The sequence below is a fragment of the Protopterus annectens genome, chromosome 2.part2 (assembly GCF_019279795.1).
Source record: "Protopterus annectens isolate FY-2018-M chromosome 2.part2, PAN1.0, whole genome shotgun sequence".
NCBI lineage: Eukaryota > Metazoa > Chordata > Ceratodontiformes > Protopteridae > Protopterus > Protopterus annectens.
Genome location: NC_056730.1, coordinates 611760663 through 611773618, shown reverse-complemented (window position 1 = coordinate 611773618; position 12956 = coordinate 611760663).

The window sequence follows — 12956 nt, the reverse complement described above, 5'->3', positions numbered from 1 at the left end:
TGGACAATACTTGCTATATCTAGGAAATGCGTAATCAGAAGGTGGAATTCAAATATACCCTTAACCTTGGAAGAATTCTACACTTTAATTAAGACAACTGCATCGATGGAAATAAAAATTAAAGAACTACAAATCTATCCCAGGCCATTGGTAAATAATCCTTGGAAGAAAGTTATATCTTTGTTGGACAGTCTGCAATAATCATTATTGTATCTCTGTTCTGTTAATTCTATATTTAATAACATACAGTGTATATAGTTGAAAGTCAGGCTATTGTAAATATTGTATATAATTGTTCAAAATATTTAAAAATATTATGTAAATGTTATTTTAATTGAAAATAATTTGTTTTGAGCAAAAAAAGAAAATAAAGCAGTACTTGAAAACTTTCTGACTAGGACCCTCTTTTTATAGCATAGTAATCCATAGTTAAGAGATCTTTACTGAATACTACAGAGTATTTTCCTGATTAAATCTTGTGAGAATGGTCCCACATATCTACACTAAAGAACACATTTAAAGGCACTCATTACACACTTTACACATCCACCATGCTACAACTGTAACCTTCCTAGCATAAAACCATCAACATTTTTATAGTTGGCTAAGCTGGACCCATGGAGCACTGTATATTGAAAGCTTTAGAGAGATAGTGCCCACCAGCACGACTTTGTATTACTATCCATCTGCTTAGTCAACCACTGATGGGACATGATCAGTTACCAAACAGAAGTGCCTACCTAGCAAACAGAACTTCAGGGCATAGGAGGCCAGGTGATATAGTTCTAGCTAGGGCAGACAAATCTATCTGGAACCTTAATAGTTACAGAAGTATTTCTTCCAAATATGGATCTGGCTTGTGTAGAAATAAATGTTAGTTAATATCTAAAAATCATTTGTAATGATATCTGGTACTCACAAAAACTCTCACATATAAAAGCCCCAACTATAATAGCATGTAATGGGATTGGGATCAAACTACCCTACACTCCTCATTAATGATACTCAGGCATAATGCTTGACCAAAGACTCATCCTTACAAATCATATTGAACAAACAGTTGAAACAATCCTACTACAGCTAAGGACAACTTACAAAATGGCTCATCTTCTCAGTACTAAAATTTACACAACCATTGCCAAAAATGTTCATATTCCCAGACTAGATAATGCACAACCTCTGACAGTACTGCATTCCACACAAACTATTGCCATCATACTGACAGCAAAAACAAGATTCTGAGATTTATTTATGCTTCTAACAGAACACAGCATTACTATACTACTATCTTCAAAATCAACTGGTTTACAGTGGAAGACAGAACAAAGTTCTACTAATTTCTCTTCACATAAGGACAAAGTCCCATCTTTTTCCACTATGCAATATCTGAAGCTGTTTTCTTTCACCTAGATCTTAAGTGCAAAGTATTATGCTGTTGTTAGTTATACTTATTTCTGTATCTATACAGTAACATAGGAAGCATTGAGTAATCACCTCTTGTTTTGTTATGTGTCCCTTCTTTCTTTTATTTTCCAGCTAACACGGGTTACCCACTCAAATTGTGGGTAATTACACCAGCGAGTAACCCCCAGGGAGCTGTTGAGGGGATCTTCAACACCACCCTGTTCTAGACATGCATAATCATTGCATGAGCATTTAACCTGCTCAATGCACATTTCTGTTTCCTAGACAAGTCTGTGGAGGACATGTTGGAAGACCATGCTACTGTATGCAAGATATTTACTGCCTCCTGCATTCTATACAACATAATTATGCTTTGCACTGGTGCACAGCTGCCACACAGCCGCCACACAGCCAGTCACCAATAGTGGTACTGCAGCTGCCTCTCTCATTCCTCCCACCAGTGGTAATATTGACAGTGACCAGCCAACAGCAGTAATATGGCAACCGCTCTAGTAGGCTCATACACGTTGTGCATGCAAACAGATGGCATCTAGCCCCCAATATGGACCATGGCAATCACTTAGTAAAAGTGCAAAGAATTCAAACAGATAGTACTTCATACATTTAGTGTACTTATGGGGTATGCTGAATGGTGCATGATCAACTTAGAATGTATAGTAGACATTTCCCCACATATCAAGAAGAATGTTTTTTATTCAAAATCTGAAATCATTCATTTGTACAGAATCCTATAGAGGAATATGAGAATGTATACTTTCATAGACAAATGATGGATTAATAGAAAAATGAGGGGAAATTGTGGGTCTAAACAAATGAATGCATTTCTAATTGCACAGAACAAATATACACTGGCTGGGTATTGAGGCATCATTTTTTTTAATTTATTTTTTATTTTACATTTGTTTACCGGGACGGTCCGACTGGACACAGGTCCATTTTCAGAGGAGGCCAGGGGAGAAAAGCTCCAAAATACTAAGCATGGAAATACAATACAATATAATATAATACACGAGAGAAAAGTGAGAATAGCATACATATCAGATAACAGTGAGGTAGAAATTAACAAACAATACATGCTGGCAATTCATAAAGTACATAAATCAGATTAGTAAAAACATTTTTTTTTGAAACATGAATAAAGGAATGGGGATAGTTGATGTGAAGGACAGAGTTGGGTAAGAATAAAGTTTGTTGCTGTAGGATGTTAGGTTGAGGGAACAGGTGAGTTTGCAAGTGTTATAGAAGACAGATATTAGTACTGTGAAGTAAATATCAACAGATTAACAAGCTTTCAAGTGAACAACTGGTGTCCCCTAGCAGAATCCTTGCAACAGTGCATTCATATTGCTTAACCTGGGGTGTAGCATAAGCAAAGCCAATTTTTTAGATATGGGTTTTCAGGAATTTTTTTAATTGGATAGTATTGGAAGTAGAGGTTATGTGACTTGGTAGTGAATTCCAGAGTCTGGCTATGGTGTAGACAAAGAGAGATTTACCAGCATCATTTTTATATTTGATAACAGTTATGAGGTTCTGATTACTAGATCTTAAGGCTCTTGTGGTAGTGTGTGGCTGAATTAGATGCTGGAGTGCTGGGGTTTTATCCGGAAGGTAATAGAGCTTGTGTGCTATTGAGAGTTGATTGTGTAGCAGTAGTTGAGGTAGCTCAAGCCAGTTGAGCCGCTTAGGGGAAGGACAGTGATGGGGCCTATATGAGGCTTCAGTAGCAAACTTGGCTATCTTGCTGTAACAAGATTCCATTTTCTTTAGTTCTGTGTGACGGAGATTAGTTAAGATAGGAGAAGCATAGAGGAGGATGGATAAGAGATGGGTCCTTGCAATTATGGCTTTGGTATTTTTAGTGATGAACTGTTTGTTTCTATAGAGGAATCCAGGTTTTTTGTTTACTTTCTTAATGGTTTGTGCTATGTAGATTCGAATTTCAAATGATTGTCGATTTCTACACCTAGTAGTTTGGTGTGTGTGGTTGGAGTGATTTGAATCTTGTCTTTGGAGTTTATGGTAAAATTATCATTTAGAGGGTGAGATCTACTAGGACTGAAAAGAATTCGTTTTTTTTGGGGGGGATTAAGAATAAGTTTGATGCTAGTAAAACATGTTTCGGCTAGAGTAAAGATAGTTTGGGTTAGGGCTTGTAGTTCCTTTAGGGTGGGGGTGGCAGTAATAATGGTGGTGTCAGTGTATTGCATGACTGAGGCAGTGGGTAAGGCTGAAGAGATGGGTGGTAAATAAAGAGAAGAACAATGGGCCGAGGATGTACCCTTGTGGGACTCCTATGGATACTGGTAGTAGGAGGGACAGCTGGTCCTGCCATAGAACTGCTTGCTGATGGCCTGATATGTAGTTATTGAACCATGATATAGAAGAGGTGGATATATTTAGGGTAGATAGAGTTTCAAGAAGCATACTGTGGTTTAACATGTCAAAGGCTTTTGATAAGTCTAAGAATATTGTAGATATGAATAGACCCTTGTTTCTATGGTGGTTGACTAAGTTAGTAAATGATAGTAGTACTGTGGTGGTGCTGTGGGAAGGTCTAAAGCCATGTTGAGATTTGGAAAGCAAGTTGTTTTTTTTTTGCAGGTACTGCATTAGTTGAGAATGAACAACTCTTTCCAATATTTTGGATAAACGAGATAAAATTACAATTGGGAGATAGTTGGTGAGTTCTAGGGAGTTACCTCCTTTGTGCAGTGGAATAATATGTGATATTTTCCCTGAGGTGGGTACCTTGCATTTTGATAGTGACCTGTCTATTAGAATAGACATAGGATAGGCTATGGCTTTGGCTGATATTTGTAGGAATTCTGCTGGAAGGTTATCAGCTGCTAGTGTTGTTGGTTTAAGTATTTTAAGGAATTTAGAAACTAACTTAGTGGGAACTGGGTAGAAGGGAAAAGCTGGAGGTATTGTTTTGTATATTGGTGTCAGTTGGGGTAGTTATTGGTATGGGGCTATTATTAGTATTCTGGGTATTAGCAAGCATTTGGATTGTTTCTGTAAAGTATTTTTTAAATTGTGTGTGAATGTTATCATGGTTATTTGGTAACACATAAGTGGTGCAAGAGCTAGTTATGTGGGTAGTTTTTGATTTAAGTGTGAAAAGCAGATGTTATAAAAGATGTTCAGGGCAATGCTGACATTTTCGCTGCAATGTGCAGAATAGTATGATGAAAAACAGTGCACCAATTACTTGCATTTAAAAAAGAAGTCTTTCTTTCTTTTTTTTTTTTTTTTTGCTGTTCTTTCAGATACAAGTATGAATTGCAACAGTGGTCAAGTCTGGAAAGTGACTAATGAATAAATACTGTTTCCCTGTTACTGTGTTACTGATGTTGAAAATGAAAGTTACATTTGAAGGTGTCATACACAATTTCCCCCAAAGATCATGTGCAAGTGCTGGCATTTGAGCTTGAGGTGGAGTTGCTCCAATGATGGGATCTCCAAGATGCAAGAGAACTTCTTGATATTGACTTAACCATGCTGTGGGACCTAGACCTTGGCTAAGAAGTTCTACCATATGTTGTAGATGTCTGACAATGTCTGCCCTCTTCTTGGTGAATCCAGAGGGGTATCAACAGCACTTTTTTGAGATACATATAGTGCCTGTCTTACTTGTCCACCCCAAATGCAGACCATTCCCCATCCACATCTAAATGCGTTCCCAGTTTGTGTTTGGTTAATCTTTATGAATGGCCGAATGGAAGATAACATGTGTAGTGTGTGTGCAACCATACCTATGAATGAGAATCATTGTGGCATTGTCCCTGGCCTCCACCACACCCATGTACTGGTAAATCTTTTCAGGTATACCTTATAGTATAGCAATATCTCTACCTGACTCTCAGTGGCAGCAGCCTATTCCTAAATGTCACAGCACATTTGGTACTGGGCTGCTAAAGCTTTGCATGTCTGTGGATCTAACTGTGAAATATGTCTTCACCTGTCACCTCTATGTACAAGTGTGACAGTGAGTACTGCTGTCTCTGAAAGGATAGTCTCTTCATCAAGGGGTTTAGATTGTTCACAAGAAACAGGTGTTAAGCTATATAGTGCCCCCCCCTGTAAAGTCATTTCCACATTCTGCTAATTGTTTGAGCCTGTGTCAAGGCTTACAGAGTCATCCACCTACTATGGGGTACTATAACGTAGTTCCACAGTCCTCAGGCTTTGTCACGAGTATGAGTGTTATGTCATCATTATCAATAGTCATTCTTTTGTCAATATTAGCCTGTTATGTTGAGGCACAGGATGTGGCTGTTTCTGGTGCTGCACTGTGAACAAATATGCCAAGATATAGTTAATATGACTTATGACAGGTAGAATTAATTTAACATGAAGGCAGAATGGCCATTGTTACTATACATTGCCCATACAGTTTGATTCACACCTGAAATTGATGGTATACCTAATGGTGAAACATATAAGGATGAAATGTACACAGGTGTCATGCCAAATACATCCCAGCTTAATGTACTGAACTCAGCTATGCATTAACCTTCCACAATGACTGACTGGGGTTGTTGCAGGGGTCTGAATGTACTGCAGTCCACATCACCTCAGTTAATTCCATCAGCATCATTATCTGTATCAAAGTCAGCATTCATTACAGATAGAAGGTAATCCTCATCCGGCATTAAAGTTTGAACTGTAGAAGGGTCACCACTAGTGCTGCTATGGGCCATTACATTCTACTACATTTTGTCCTGTCAGATACCACTGTGTCATTTGTACGTTTCCTATACTGTATCAAGTTGCTGTTCCTTCCCTGTACAGCATTTATGTCAGCCGCTGCTCGTAACTCTCAAAGCATTGAGGATCGCATTCTCTAAATGGTGACAGACATTTGACATTTCAGCAATTTTGTCCTTCAGAAAATGCATGCCAAAGCAAAACTGTTATTCTACCAACCCTCTCAGTTTTTTCACAGCAATGTTTAAAGTCTACCCAATTTTGGGATTTGCTCCTGATTCTCGCACTAAGAAGATGAGAGATGCTATTATTTCATCACAGATCAGGTTGACAGGACAAAGTTGTTGCAATTGACTGCAAAAAAATTGACAACTGACAGGAGCTGATGGGGGTCACCAGTTGTTGATTGAAATTCCCCTCAATGGGGATTAACAGCACTAAAGGTGTAACAACCTGAAGAGGTGTAGGAGTGATTAGCTGGCTGTGTGGGTGTTAGATGTACAAGACTGAAGGCCAGCTGTTTGTTGTTAAAAAAGTTTACTCTCTGGTCACTTGCTCTGGTAACCATCTGACGTTACAGGACTACTGTCCAGCTGTGTGAAATAAGCTGTTTTCTGTATAAGTGAAGAAATACCAGTGTGTATGTACATAGATGTCTGATTGTAATAACTTAAGCTATTAAGTATGGTGCTTTCCTCCCTGGGCCTCCATTGAAAATGGGTATTCACCAAGACAGACCTTCCCTGTAAACAAATGTCAAATAAACAAATACTTGCGGCTATTTATATGAAACAAAGCTTTAAACTCCCCCTGATCTCTCAGAATGCCTCCTGAATTTGCATATATTTTTGTTCCATTTCTATAAAATCTGTGGTGCCTGGTAAATCTTAGAGGATTATAGTCAATACATAATCACAATGATTTCAGTTTCAAACTTTAGATCCTTAAACTCCATGTTAATGCAAAAAATGTTGCTCTAGCGACTTTCTGCCTCTGATTCTGGACCTTTGTACCAAATTACTTTTGACTTTGTCCCCAGTTTGCTAAGAAATCAGATGAGGTGTACAGAGCAAAGTAGCCATAACTATTTGGTGGGGTTGGAACTGTCTGTGGATGAAAGTAACATACCCTCTTGTTAGCTCAGTTTAAACACTCTTCCTGGGATTCAATAAGGTTCCGTGCAGGAATAGCTTATTTCTGCATGGAAACATCTGTTTAAGAGCAGCACGGCAGCATGCCATGCATAGTAATAAAGGCACACTGCCTCTGCTCCTAAATGGACATGAAGCGTGGACGAGTGCAGGGGGTGTGTCTGAGAGCAGAGCTCTCACAATACACACACCCCTGCACTCAGGAAGTACCGCCTGGCAATAATAATGAGCAAGAATGCTCATAGGAGACTGCATACCTCCCAACTATACAAATCATCTCAGAATGTCCACATGCCACGGCCATACAGCACCCCAATTGTACTTGCAAATCACTGGTATGATCTCAGGATTTAAATAATGCATACATTTTAGTGTCCAACTTCAAATCCATGATAAAATGTATATTAAAACAAATCCTGTTACCCTAGCAACTGTCCCGAGTTTATAAGAGCAATAATAAAAATATGTCCATAGTTATACCACAGTCTGTCAAGCTTTGTCCAGATAGTGTGCCTGAAGGGGTTGATAGTTATGAGGGGTTGCTAGGATGTCTGCCAAATGTGCAGATGTACATAGGAATCCACAGCAATAAGTGAAATCTGTCCCCTCCAAGAGAAAATAGCAGTAATTTGTTTTTTTATCAAACAGATTAAATTTAACCGTAGGTGCACGAGTTTGCCTCTTGCTTAGCTACGCATACTGTAGCTTAAATGGCACAAGAAGATAAATAGCAAGATTCATGCAATTAAAATAATAGTGTAGTGGTTGGAGAGTTCATTTTATGAGCAGTCATTCCTGGTTCGATTCTCACTGTAAGAAATTCCATTTTGCATGTGAAAGCACTTTATGAACATTTTTCGATGTGAAATCACTTTATGAACATTTTTTGCCATATAACCTACTAAATAACATATATTTGTGAACTGGAGGACTGCATTAAATGCAGATGTGAGGTGTCATTGTAATAATGTTGTAAAACCCACAGATAAACACAAGTGCCCCATACAGTATATGTACACATGAATCAGGGATAGAAATTGAAGGTATAATGTGTAATAAATGATAAATCCATAGACTGTCCACATCCACCACTTTCCAAAGAGCCATGTTACATTTCTGTCTAAATTAGTGCAGGGGGAAGGAGGAGTAAGCACTTTTAAGCAGTAGTAAGCAGGTTTAAGCCCATTTGAGCGGGGTAAACAATGCGCACACAGGTTAAGCAATATTGAAGCTAACTCTCTGTAAGCATATTTAACTGGAAATTAGCACTGCTTACCATTGTGCAAACCCATGCAAACCCGCTAATAACTGCTTAAAAGTGCCTTAATCACTCTATATCCAACAGCCACTGTTCTGCACAGCAACATAATAAACAGTGGCTGCAGGTCTTGAACTCAGGATGCTGTATACTATAGTCATAGTAGTTAACCTGTAAGTTATCACAGCAGTACATAAGGTTGAGGTATCCCCAAACAGATCCTCACTATAGCAAAATCAAAATTTACATGTGAAAGGAATCTATATACAGTTTTATGTTGTATAACCTACTACATAACATAAATATGTGAACTAGAGTACTGCATTAAGTCCAGATGTGAGGTGTCATTGTAATAAAGTGTTGAAATCCCCCAGTAAACACAAGGACCCCATACAGGGTATGTACACATGAATCATGGGTACCAAACAAATACATAACATGTAATTAATGATAAATCAATGCTAAGCATTGCATGCTCTGCTTACTAGGTGTAAGCAATGTCTAGGTCAGCTAAATCAGTTTGCTCATTGGTATACCCCTTTAAGCAATACCAACCTTAGGTAAGCAGGTTTGCCCATAGCTTAGCATTTTCAAAACCATCCAATCATGGGAAAGTGCAAGAAATAGGCCCTATTTAAACCCCACAGGTGGGAATACATCTCATAACTAGTTGCAGCTTCCAGATAGGGTGAAGGATCGCGCTTCCAGGTTCAGCGCTGGGGCATCCAGGAGTCCAAAGTCATGGCAGGGCTCCTTGTTAAAGACCATGACCAGAGACTGCTGTAGGGCTAGTACCAGGGTTCCCAATACAAAAAGCAGTAGCCTGGGACCATCTCGCCCATGACCTCACCAGTGCCACTAGAATTGGTGAGCAGGTCAGGCATCACTATGCTGACTTGAAATGGAGAAAGAGGGAGCTCTTGGATCAGTGGATCCTAGAGGCTAGGCAGACGGGTGATGTCCCAGCCATGTGTAAGTATCATTCTACTACCTGTTTAATAATTGCCAGCTCATGTATATTATGGATAGGTATGGCTAAATATTCCTCTTATGTCTTTGACATCGGCAGACGAGCAGGCTGTGAATCGGGAAGCCCATGCCTGTAGGCTGCAGAGGCTGTGTCGTGAGGCAGGTTAGTCATAATTTTGCATGTACTGTCATAAGATATAAATCTAAAAGTAGTAGAAAGTTAATTGCCAGTATAAAACCTGCATTGTGTATGGCATGTACTGAATAAACCAGACAATATGGCAGGAAGAGTCTCATATAGGTTGTATGTAAATAAAAGTTTAACAGCCTGGCAATAAAGGTTTAACTCCTGGACTGCTTGTGTTTACTCTAGTATCATATGGTAATGTAGTGTTGCAATCTCTTAATAGTACTGTTGTATTAAGCACTGTTACCCACACTGTGTTACATAAATAAAATGTGTAGGAATGTCTGTATATGACTGTTGTAATCACTGCAATCAGGTCATATTGTACAACTGAGAGAGACATAGACAGAAGACAGACAACCTAATCCAAATAGTGCACTCAACTGAGATGTGAAGTGTTGTATTTTTAGCACACACAGCCATGGTTCGAATCTTGGTTGTGGTAGTAAGCTGTATGCAGAATCGTAACCCACAACTGTACAGATATTGTCAGAAAGTCCAGATAATTGGCGTAAGTCCCCTGCCTGTCACCCTGTCCCCCTGGCAAATCAGTGGGATGATCCCAGAAGTTTAGGCGGCAAATAATGATTGTCAGACATCATAGCTGTCAGAAATATATCTATAAGAACAAACGTCTCACTCAAGCAACTCACCAAAGTGTTATGAGAGTAATAAGCAAAGTATGTCCCAACTCCACCCTCATGTTGTGAAGCTATGACCAGAGTGTGTGCAGTAACAGAGTGAGACATATGTGCATAATAATAATAATGTGGAATCAAGTAATATGTGTTAACAAACATTCCCCCACAGGTCTGTCAGATACGAAAACTGTGCTTAGAAATAAAAGATTGAAATCCTGGACTGGTACTGTTTAGTCTGGCATTGTATGGCAGTGTTAGTGTTGCAGTATCTCTGACTAATAAGGTATTACTCATCACTGTCATCCACACAGTGCTACATAATAAAAACATTCCTGTCTAGGAAACCCTGTATAAGAGAGTTGTAATTACAAGGTCAGATTGTAAAACCATGGGATACTTATAGAGAGAATTCAGGGAAAAGATACACTGCAATATCTGTATAGCACACTCAACTGAAATATACACTGTTTTTTTTTTTTTTAGCAGACAAAGCCAAGGTTCGAATCCTGGGAGTGGTAGTAAGTTGTATGCAGAATCATACCCCTCAACTGTACAGATCTGTCCAGAATGTCCAGATAATTGGCCCATATCTGCTGCCTGTTACCCTGTCCCCCTGGTATATCAGCGTGATAATCTCTGACATTTAGGCAGCATTTAATGTCATATAACTGACTGTCAGGCCTGCAAATATTTGGAAAATGTCTATGAAAACAAACCTGTCATTGTAGCAACTCACCAAAGGTTTATGAGGGCAATAGTCAAAATATGTCCCAGTTTCACCTGCATATTGTCAAGACATACCCAGAGTGTGTGCAATAAGAGGTGGAGAGGTATGTGCATATCATCAACCTGGAATATGAGAATATGCGTAGACAGTCAGGTAGTGTTAACAAACAATACCTCCACAGGTATACCAGGTAAGAGGTGTATACTGCAGGTAAAACACAGTTTATGTATATAGATGTCTTCATCCATATCACTGTCCAAACTAAGGCCATAGGGTAGTGTAATAATACCTGTAAGGTACAGAGCACAGCACTGACTAAGAAAGTAATGAGAACTACAGTGATATCCAAGTTGTTAATTGACATCACCCCCCACCATATCTGCAGCAATAAACTAAATACACATCTCAGTCGGTATGTGTACAATGAAATCTACTGTTGGGACATATGTCCTATCGTTTGATAAATATTGAAATTTGTTTCAATGGATGTGCCATGTTGAAATACACCCACATTTGTGGCATGCTGCCATCAATGTACCTGCATGCTGTTGTAATGGCCACTGTGGTTCCATATATGCATGTGTTCTGTTTGCTATGCAACTGTTCCATATATGGTGTTTTGGGTTAATGGGAATATCTATGTATGCTGTTATACATAATCCTGGAATGAGTTGACTATTACTAACCTACATATGTTTTAAAACTGAAACACCATAGCACGTTTGGGAAGAACGGTCCCAGTGGACCCACATCTCCCACCTCATCTGGCCAGGGCACTGGGCACCAGTACATCTGGGGCCCTACCTGGGACCTCCTCATCCGCTGGTCCTGCACAACCATCGGGTGTAACCATCTCAGGGGATGGGGGTCACCACCCTGGGAGTGGGCACGGACAGGATAATGTCACCCATCGTCAGGTCTGGAGTCTGGTGAGTAGTGAGCTCCGCAGGGAGTTTGGAGATCTGCTACGCCAGCTTGAGGGCCACATGGCACATCTAGAGGGTCAGCCTGCCCCTCCTACCCAGCCCCCAGCACAGCCACCTTTGGGGCCATGAAGGTGCAGTGGTGACTGCCCATGGGTGGGAACCTCAGTCCCACTGTTTCCACTAGGGGGCTCATGGGCTTCCGACTTCCAAACACCCCACCCCATCCAAGGTGTTTCCCCCCACATGTGTCATATACCACCCCTGTATGCTGTCTTGTCTGTTATCCTACCCAAACTACCTCCCCAAATATACCTACTATCCATCCCCAACATCCCACTCTCACCTTAAAAAAAGGGCACTCTGTTCCCAAAAAAAAAATCTTGTCCCATACATAGCTGACTATATCGCACATGTGTCCACTGGACACATGTAATCTGGTCTAACTGGCTTCACAGCATATTATTGTTGTCTTCAGCCCTCTCTCAGGGTATGAGAGTCCAAATCTACCTCCAAATCAGTGTATATGCACAGCTTTTGCTGTAGAAGAAATGGACAGCTACAGACCTTCCCTACACCTGTCCTGAACATCCCTAGCTATTTTCCCTACTGTCTTTCATTCTTTGCGCACCTTTTTTACCACTTTCCTATGAACCCTTTTTCTTTTCTTCTAAAAAAATTATCCTGGAGATAAGTGTGAGTAAGCACTTTTAAGCAGCAGTAAGCGGGTTTAATCCTGTTTGCGTGGGGGTATGCAATGCCTACACAGATTAAGCAATTTAGAAGCTGAGTATAAGAAACTATAACCGGAAGTTAGCAGTGCTTACCTTCATGCAAACCTGCTTACAACTGTTTAAAAGTGCCTTAATCACTCTGTATCTAATTGCCCTTGTTCTGCCCAGCAACAAACTAAACACCCTTGGTAAGGTTCAAACCCAGTACCCAACAAACCTTGGCCAAAG